This window comes from Rutidosis leptorrhynchoides, chromosome 6 (genome assembly GCF_046630445.1).
Source record: "Rutidosis leptorrhynchoides isolate AG116_Rl617_1_P2 chromosome 6, CSIRO_AGI_Rlap_v1, whole genome shotgun sequence".
In the NCBI taxonomy this organism is placed as follows: domain Eukaryota; kingdom Viridiplantae; phylum Streptophyta; class Magnoliopsida; order Asterales; family Asteraceae; genus Rutidosis; species Rutidosis leptorrhynchoides.
Window position 1 is genome coordinate 192932501 of NC_092338.1, and position 7500 is coordinate 192940000.

Below are 7500 nucleotides of genomic sequence, written 5' to 3' on the forward strand. Positions count from 1 at the left end.
ATGATCTATATGATACTGGAAATGCTTCTACTAGTACACCTCCTTTGGTTTTTGGTTCTCGTAAGACTATCCTTGATCGCTACTCACGGAGTAAAACATATTTACCTAAAATAAAAAGTTGTTTACCTTCCTTGTATTTAACTCCTACTAGAGTGCCTTTACATCCTACAGGGTGTTTCAAGGATCGTAATAGTCTACTTAATAGTGAAAGTAATACAATATCTCATTCTATTAGGAGTCCATCTATTTTTGAACAACAACGTACAATTGAGGAGGCTTCTCAACAACGTAAGGAGGACATCGGCATGACGGATCTGGCTTTCAGTGCCTTTCCTTGGAAGACCTTACCAGGCATGAGGGCAAGTGCTTGGAACTAGAAGCCTTGTCTTTTGACTCATGTCACGTCGATCGTTGAGTTGTGCCCGATCTGGGATATAGGCTGGCTGGACACAGTTTTGAAAATCGGATTATTGAGTTCGCCTGGACTACGATGGCTTTGGGATGCCAGGCTTGATGCTTCAAGAAAGTTCCAAACCAATCTCTGGCACTTGGTAAAGATTTGTGATTTCCGGGTGATGATAAGTAACTCGTGAAGGTCTATAGTCAACTACGGCTATTGAGCGTTGAGATGCTTTACCACGCGCGATCCTTTCCTCACGCACGGTACTTATATAGTAGAGCAGTAGCCACCGGCTTTATTCGCTTGGTCAAAACAGACAGATATGGGGAGAGGGAAGGGTAAAAATCTCTTTCTATTCACAGCGTTGGAAATGCCCAAATAAGTCGGCTCTAGAGCAGTCATTGAATGTGCGACCTCAAAAAAATGTTATTTCATTGGAAAGAAGGTAGGTTAACGTAAGAGGGTTCGACAAAGCCTTTCCGTTGGGAAATCCCTAATAAGCTGTGCTAAAGACTATTAGCCTTCCCTTTAGTAGTTTCGCGAAGGTGGAGTCTAAAAAAAAGGTTCATCTGCCGACTCCTTTGCTCAGTGAACCCCACATCTGAGGGTCGGGGCGTGAAGGCCTGTTGGCTTTGGAAATCTGATGATTACCTAAACCTAAAGGCTGTGAGTACCGATGCTCGAGACTTCGTCCCTTACTCCGATCCCGCTTCGAATGAAATGACAGTTTGGGCACACCATCCTGTCGGCTAGTTTGCTCAAAGCATCTGGTATGAGAGCAACATCTTTCTCTCCCTCATGCACTGTCTTTTGTGTTTTTGGTCAAAGGGAGGAGCGTTAGCAAAGGAAGGAGGAAAGTGGAGGAGCTTTAGCGACGATGATAGCAACTAGGATAGCGACGATGATGATAAAGGGAGAGCCCTAGTTTTGAGTTTGATCTTTCACTTCATTCAATCATAAAGAGCTCGATCATCAACTAATAGATAGAAATTCTAACACGAGGATCATCAACACACCGGCTAATAAAAAGTACGTAAGGTATAAGCCTTCCAATTCTCATGTCTTAAGAGATTTGTGCAACTTTTGTGGAATGAGATACTTAACCAACGCGCCTTTGGTGATTTCTATTTCTATAAGTAGTACTTGATCTCGGAAAAAGGGTCAAGGGATAGGCTTGATGCCAGATCCACTTTTAGGGTTGACTCAGCAGTTGAAGAAGGTTGTAATTTGACTAGCTGTTCTCTCTTTCCTGGGCTCGCTAACTTTTTCATCCGTGATAATGAAACTCTATCAGGTGCTATCTACGAATACCAAATCGGGTTGAGCTTTAGAAGGACAGCATCCGATCGGGAGACAGACCCTTCAGCGGTATCTATTACCTATCTTCAACATTCAGCTTCCGCGCCTGGTGAATCGAAAAGCCTAGTTATTTATCTTCAGAGACAGTATCCGATTTAGCATTTAGTGGCCCCCTCTCGGGCGATCTTCTTATATGGACTTTATATCCCGTAAATAAGATCTGACTTCTCGGAAAAGACCTACTCCAGATAGGTTGAGGAGGCATAAGTCAATGATGATGGGATCGAATGCCTCTTTGAAAGGAAAGAAAAAGCTCTTGTCGCAATTATGGAATCAATAGTGAACCCAAACACAGAGTAGGCTGCTTGAAAAAAGCTCTAAGCCTTTCGCTCTTCCCTTCCCAAACCCGGCTAACTTTTTTCTTAACTACCTTATTCACGAACCTTTTACCCTTAAACAATGGGAGAGGATGGAAAAGTTCGACCGCCCTAAGCCAACCAGAGAAGGCATTGGTGAGGCGACCGGAAGGCAGTTTAGTTTACGGTTAGAAAGCGAGAGTAGCTGTCGGTGCTAGTTCCCTTTCTAACAAGCTAACCGGAATAGCGGCCCTCGCTTCTAGTCCCACTTGTAGCCTGATCGGGACTTCTTTCTCTCTTGCTTGAATGCCAACCAACTTTTTGACTGTCTATACTTTCACCCGCTTGAAATACCTTATCTTGTTGTAAGTGAATTAAGTTACTTTACTTGTCTCGTTAGAGAAAGGCAGCGAAGTAGAAAGTGAAGCTGGAGCCTTAGCTGCCTTGTCAAAGGAAAGCGAAGGTTGAGCAAAGCTACTTGTTAACTCTGTGTCCCATCCGTCCTGCCAAGAACTTGAACCGCCAACTCTGTTCACCGCCTTCTCTCCAGAACTCCAGTTTGGCTTGATTACTGGAACTCAAAAGCCCTAGCTTCTCTTACCTTCTAGAACTGTAAGGGAATTTCGGTAGTGAGGAACTGTACCTCATGTTCCCTGCCTAATCTGAAAGACTAGCTCTGGTCAGAACTCATAGCTCAAACTCAACAGCCTAGCTTCGCTACAGAACTACGATCTACGACCATCCTCTCTCATCCGAAGTCATCGTAACATAACATATGTATCAATGATTCCAAAAAAGGACAGGAAATTGGATCCATCCCTGGAGGCATAGGCATAGACAAAGAAACCAGAAGCATAGGGGTAGATGAAAGCAGGAGCAAAGGGGATTGAATGAGGGATAAATCTTCTGAACTGCTTGAGAGCTGGAAGATTGGGATATCCTGACTTCCAATTCTAATACCCGCTTTAAAGGGAAGATATTGACCTTTGATGGGGGGCTCTCACAGGTCTACTCGCCAGTGTCTTCCTTCCACAAGTTCTACCTACGCTTCCCGGTTATAAGATCTCATACGGAAGAAGAGCCTCTAGGATCATTCATGATCCTCAGCAGCTTGAGCAGGCTCCTCAATGGCTTGGATAGCCCCTGAAGAAATATCCTAACGTGTACTCAAGAACACAAGAAAAGAGCTTTTAAATGGCCTTCTGTTTTTTGATCAAAAAATAGTGTTTTCCCGTGTTTTTAGGCCATAACCTAGAGAGTTAGTTTAAAGGTAAGCCGGCTAAGAGGACTAGGAGCTTAGCTTGCTGGTGAGAAAGGGTGAGTGTTCAGTACGCTCTTTAGCCTTTAACAAGGGCTAAGCCGCTAGGAATGGCTTGCTGGCCTGTTGGGAGAGTGGAACGAAGTGATTCTCGTTAGAGCTGCACGAGTGGAAAGGATTTAGTGTCAATAGGTGCCTAAATGAAGCGATTAAGCGTCGGGGGCTTTGCTGGCTTGCTGGCTAGCTCGTGCAATCAATAAAAAATGATTCGCGTTAGTAAGCTAGCTTTGTAAGCTAAGAAAGCCTCGTTCTCCGGGCACTACGGTAGGCCGTGGATCGACCATGATGAGAATGGACTTCTCCATAATGTAATAGAAGAGTTACAGTCCAGTTCCACGGGATTTCTCCCTTCACGAAGGAGATATGAATTCCATTCACGCGGGTAAGGGCTTGGCTTGACCCTGTGTTCTCCCCTGGTCGGGTCGGAGGCGAAAACTGGCAAAGTTCATCATGGCGGGGTGTTCGTAAAAAAGAAGGCGTCGCCCAACGAGTGGCAGATTTTGATGGAGTCTCACTTGGATGCTGGGGAGATCCATAGATCTGGATAGAGTCCCCGGAATAGTACGCGCGCTAGTGTGCCACGGCTTACGCAGTTGATCGGATCAGATAGCCCTTCGGGCAACCAATCAAACCCGACACATCCAATTCCATTCCGATCAAAAACTTGGAGGTATGGTTGAGTGGCTTAAGGCATTGGTTTGCTAAATCGACATACAAGAAGATTTTATCATGGGTTCAAATCCCATTTCCTCTGGAACAAAGGAAATGAAATGGGCGGGCGAAATGACGTGAGAGAAAGAATCTCTTGGTGGACTGGGCGGTTCTCGGTTCTTGAGCATGTTGGGGGATTAGGCGGCAGTTGAAAGAGCTGTTGGAAAGCTTGACGAACAAGGAAAAAGCCAATATATATATTCTATTTTTTTAGTACAAGGGATTTTTACTAGTCAAGTGGTAAGGTAGGGCGCTATTCGATGAATAAAACATATTTTAGGAAAGTGGTTCAGGTAGCTCAGCTGGTTAGAGCAAAGGACTGAAAATCCTTGTGTCAGTGGTTCGAATCCACTTTTAAGCGGGCCAAGGGTCCAAAGGCCAGGAACGAGCCGGATTTTGAAATGAAAGTGCAAGAGTAAGCCAAAAAATGTGAGTGCTCCTGCACTATATGGCTTTTTTGCGTCACCCTACCTTGCTGGAGGCAGATTTCGAAAAAAAGCTGTTTCTTAGGTTCTCGCATCCCTGTGCCCAAAAGGATGGGTAAGTTCGGTTTGATTGTTCATCGATCGAGTGGATCTATATGCTCCGAGGTGGTGAGACGAGGTGTAGTGCAGTCTGGTCAGCGCATCTGTTTTGGGTACAGAGGGCCATAGGTTCGAATCCTGTCACCTTGATGTGGGGCATTTCGTCAGCAACAAATATGACCACTTCACTTAGGTCTACGTTGCCACTGCTCGATGGATGTCGGATTCTATAGTCGGGGAAAAGAAATGCAAATCATAATCGAAAAAGAAATGAGAATTCAAAATACAATGGTGCGGTCAGTGAGAAAAACGTTATTTCGCGTCAGGTGCATTGCTAAACGGGCGTACATTCCATTTCTCTTATTAATAACTGTACTCATGTTTGTATATATAATTTGTATTTCAACAGTAGGGGTCTCCTTTTTTGTCTCTCTTCTGGCTAAAGTAGCCGGCTTCTTAGGAGGGAAGGCCCTCTCTAGCATTTTGCTAAAGATGGGATGCTCTTTGACTCTGGCCTTCGTAACTGGCTGTGCTTTTCGAGCGCTCGTCACTACGGAGGCCACGCCCTATGTTATGCTTTTCACAGCTGAGGAAAGGGCTTCCCCGCCTCTACCCTCTATTCCCAGCTCTGGGAGTACAGGCTCCTCTTGGATTGATGCTACTTATAGGGACGGGGCTGAAGCTTCCTCTTCGGTGCCACTCCAGCACCAAACTCATATCCATCCCAATGGTTCACCTTCCTTGTTCGAGGAATTTCCCTTTATGAGGATGCCATCTCCTCAGCTAAGAGAGATGCAAGAACAGCTTGCACTGTTCAGAGATGCAGATGAAGCATCATCTTCTGCAGGGCCTTCCGGGCCTTCGAATCCCGGGGCGCTTGTGACCCCAAATACTAGCTTGGAGACATCCCTCCGGGCTAGAATTGGTCACTTAAGGGGAAGAACCTTTCTTCTAGGGAAGACACCCTATAAATATTGGGTTGACGTCAAGAAAGACCTAGAGAAAGCTCCCACTCTAGGATGGTACGACGTCCTAATCTGTTGTGAGAATTGGGACCTCCAAATTCGGGAAAAAAAAGAGGAGGATTTGTGCCTTTTTAAAAAAATACTAAAAGAATATCCCGCCTTGGGAGAAAGAGCTCCCTCCAATCCGGAAGAATGCCTCCTCGACTTCTTTAATGAGAGGGACGAGGAGGTAGACGCTGTCCCATCGAGGTACCCCACAGGTAGTTACCAGAGACGTTTGGATTTTGTCAATGACGTTACTCAGGATTTCAAGAGATCTGGGGGAAATTCCCACTATCTAAGGGAAATCCTTGATGATCGGCTACCCTGGTAAAAGTGAGATGTCCAAGATGTTAAGAACGAGGGGAAGAACCGACGAGGAATCTAGACTAGAGAGGAATATAGAACATCAAATCGTGAATGAAAAATAAAAAGCGTGAGGAGAATTATCAACTCGAGATGTTAGAAGGTGCAAAACTAATAGGGGCCACAGCTTCTACAATTGCTTCAGCGGGAGTTGCTATCGGTATTGGAAACGTCCTTAGTTCCTCGATTCATTCCGTGGCTCAGAATCCATCATTGGCTAAACAATCATTTGGTTATGCCATTTTGGGCTTTGCTCTCACCGAAGCTATTGCATCGTTTGCCCCAATGATGGCCTTTCTGATCTCATCCGTATTCCGATCAAAGAATCAAAGAAAGAAGGTTTCAGTTTCATAAAGCAAGCACCTCTTTCCAGCCTTAGTCAAATAGCCACCGGAGGTAAGGGGGCGCAGTTCTTAAACAGAAGAATGGCGATAAAGAGGAAATGACTCAGATTCAAGAAAAAAAGAGTCGAATTGTAAGTCAAGTAAGAAGGAAGGAGGCTATCCCCCGAAAATGCTCCGCGCCTAGGTTCGTTTGTCGTTGGGGCTTACACCTTGTGACTCATTCATTCGGTCAAGCGTTCCTCGGGCGTCGATCAATCCTGAATCACAGGCCGCTCTGTCATTGTCTAATTTTTGGTTGTCTGATCACACTCGAGATTATGTATCTACTTATCATATTTTTGCCCCTGCTCGGTAGTTCCATAGCAGGTTATTTTGGACGTTTTCTAGGATCAGAAGGAACCGCTATAATGACCACTACGTGCATTTCATTCTCTTTGATCTTATCTTTGATTGCTTTTTATGAAGTCGCATCGGGAGCTAGTGCTTGCTATCTAAGAATAGCTCCATGGATATCATCGGAAATGTTTGATGCTTCTTGGGGCTTCTTTGGTGACCGTGAAGTCATCGAATGAATTTCTGAGTAGATAGATCAGATCCGGACGCGGCTATTGCTCCTCGGCGATACGGACTCGACCCGCTCCTACCCACTCCGGGGCACCATAGCATGTCGGGAATAAGGGGGACATACTGGACGTAACCACTCCCTTGGTTGGGGGCTATGCCGCCCCGCCTTTCGATCGATACACAGTTGAGGACGCCGATCACGAACGCTATAGGTGTGGGAGTGATATTGGTCAGGGAGGGCTAAGACAGCACCTCGCATATGGGTAGCAAGAGGGCGCTTATGCCCCAACGGTGGGGCCTTATGGGGAAGGGCCCAGCCCAATAGGGACAGCACACCCCCCACTTCAAGTGTACCTCTGTATCGACTGAATCACTCTAAGGGTCTAATCGGTGGAACCGGTGAACCACGCGAACTGGTTAGATACGTGGGGCAGAGGGCTCGTAGTACCCCCTTTTCTTGATCCCGCCTTTTCTTAGCTTCGGTAGTGAATCACCTACTAAAAAAGGGGCAAGCCCGCATGCCTTATTTGAGACTACTAAGGCAGGCAGTGGACTCTTTTATTAGGGAAGGGAAGAAGGGGCCTAAGCACGGCAGATGCCGTACACTTGAGTGG

The 7500-nt window shown here is 45.9% G+C and overlaps 2 non-coding genes and 1 pseudogene across 2 annotated transcripts; all 3 read left to right on the top strand.

Moving 5' to 3' along the window:
- The first annotated feature begins 4371 nt into the window (after positions 1-4371).
- On the top strand, positions 4372-4445 carry TRNAF-GAA (transfer RNA phenylalanine (anticodon GAA)). Its single transcript has one exon. It is a non-coding gene; the product is annotated as a tRNA-Phe (tRNA).
- Positions 4446-4683: 238 nt separating this feature from the next.
- On the top strand, positions 4684-4758 carry TRNAP-UGG (transfer RNA proline (anticodon UGG)). Its single transcript has one exon. It is a non-coding gene; the product is annotated as a tRNA-Pro (tRNA).
- A 1971-nt stretch (positions 4759-6729) lies between these two features.
- Positions 6730-7500, top strand: part of LOC139854329 (NADH-ubiquinone oxidoreductase chain 5-like) — a 3704-nt pseudogene continuing 2933 nt past the window's right edge.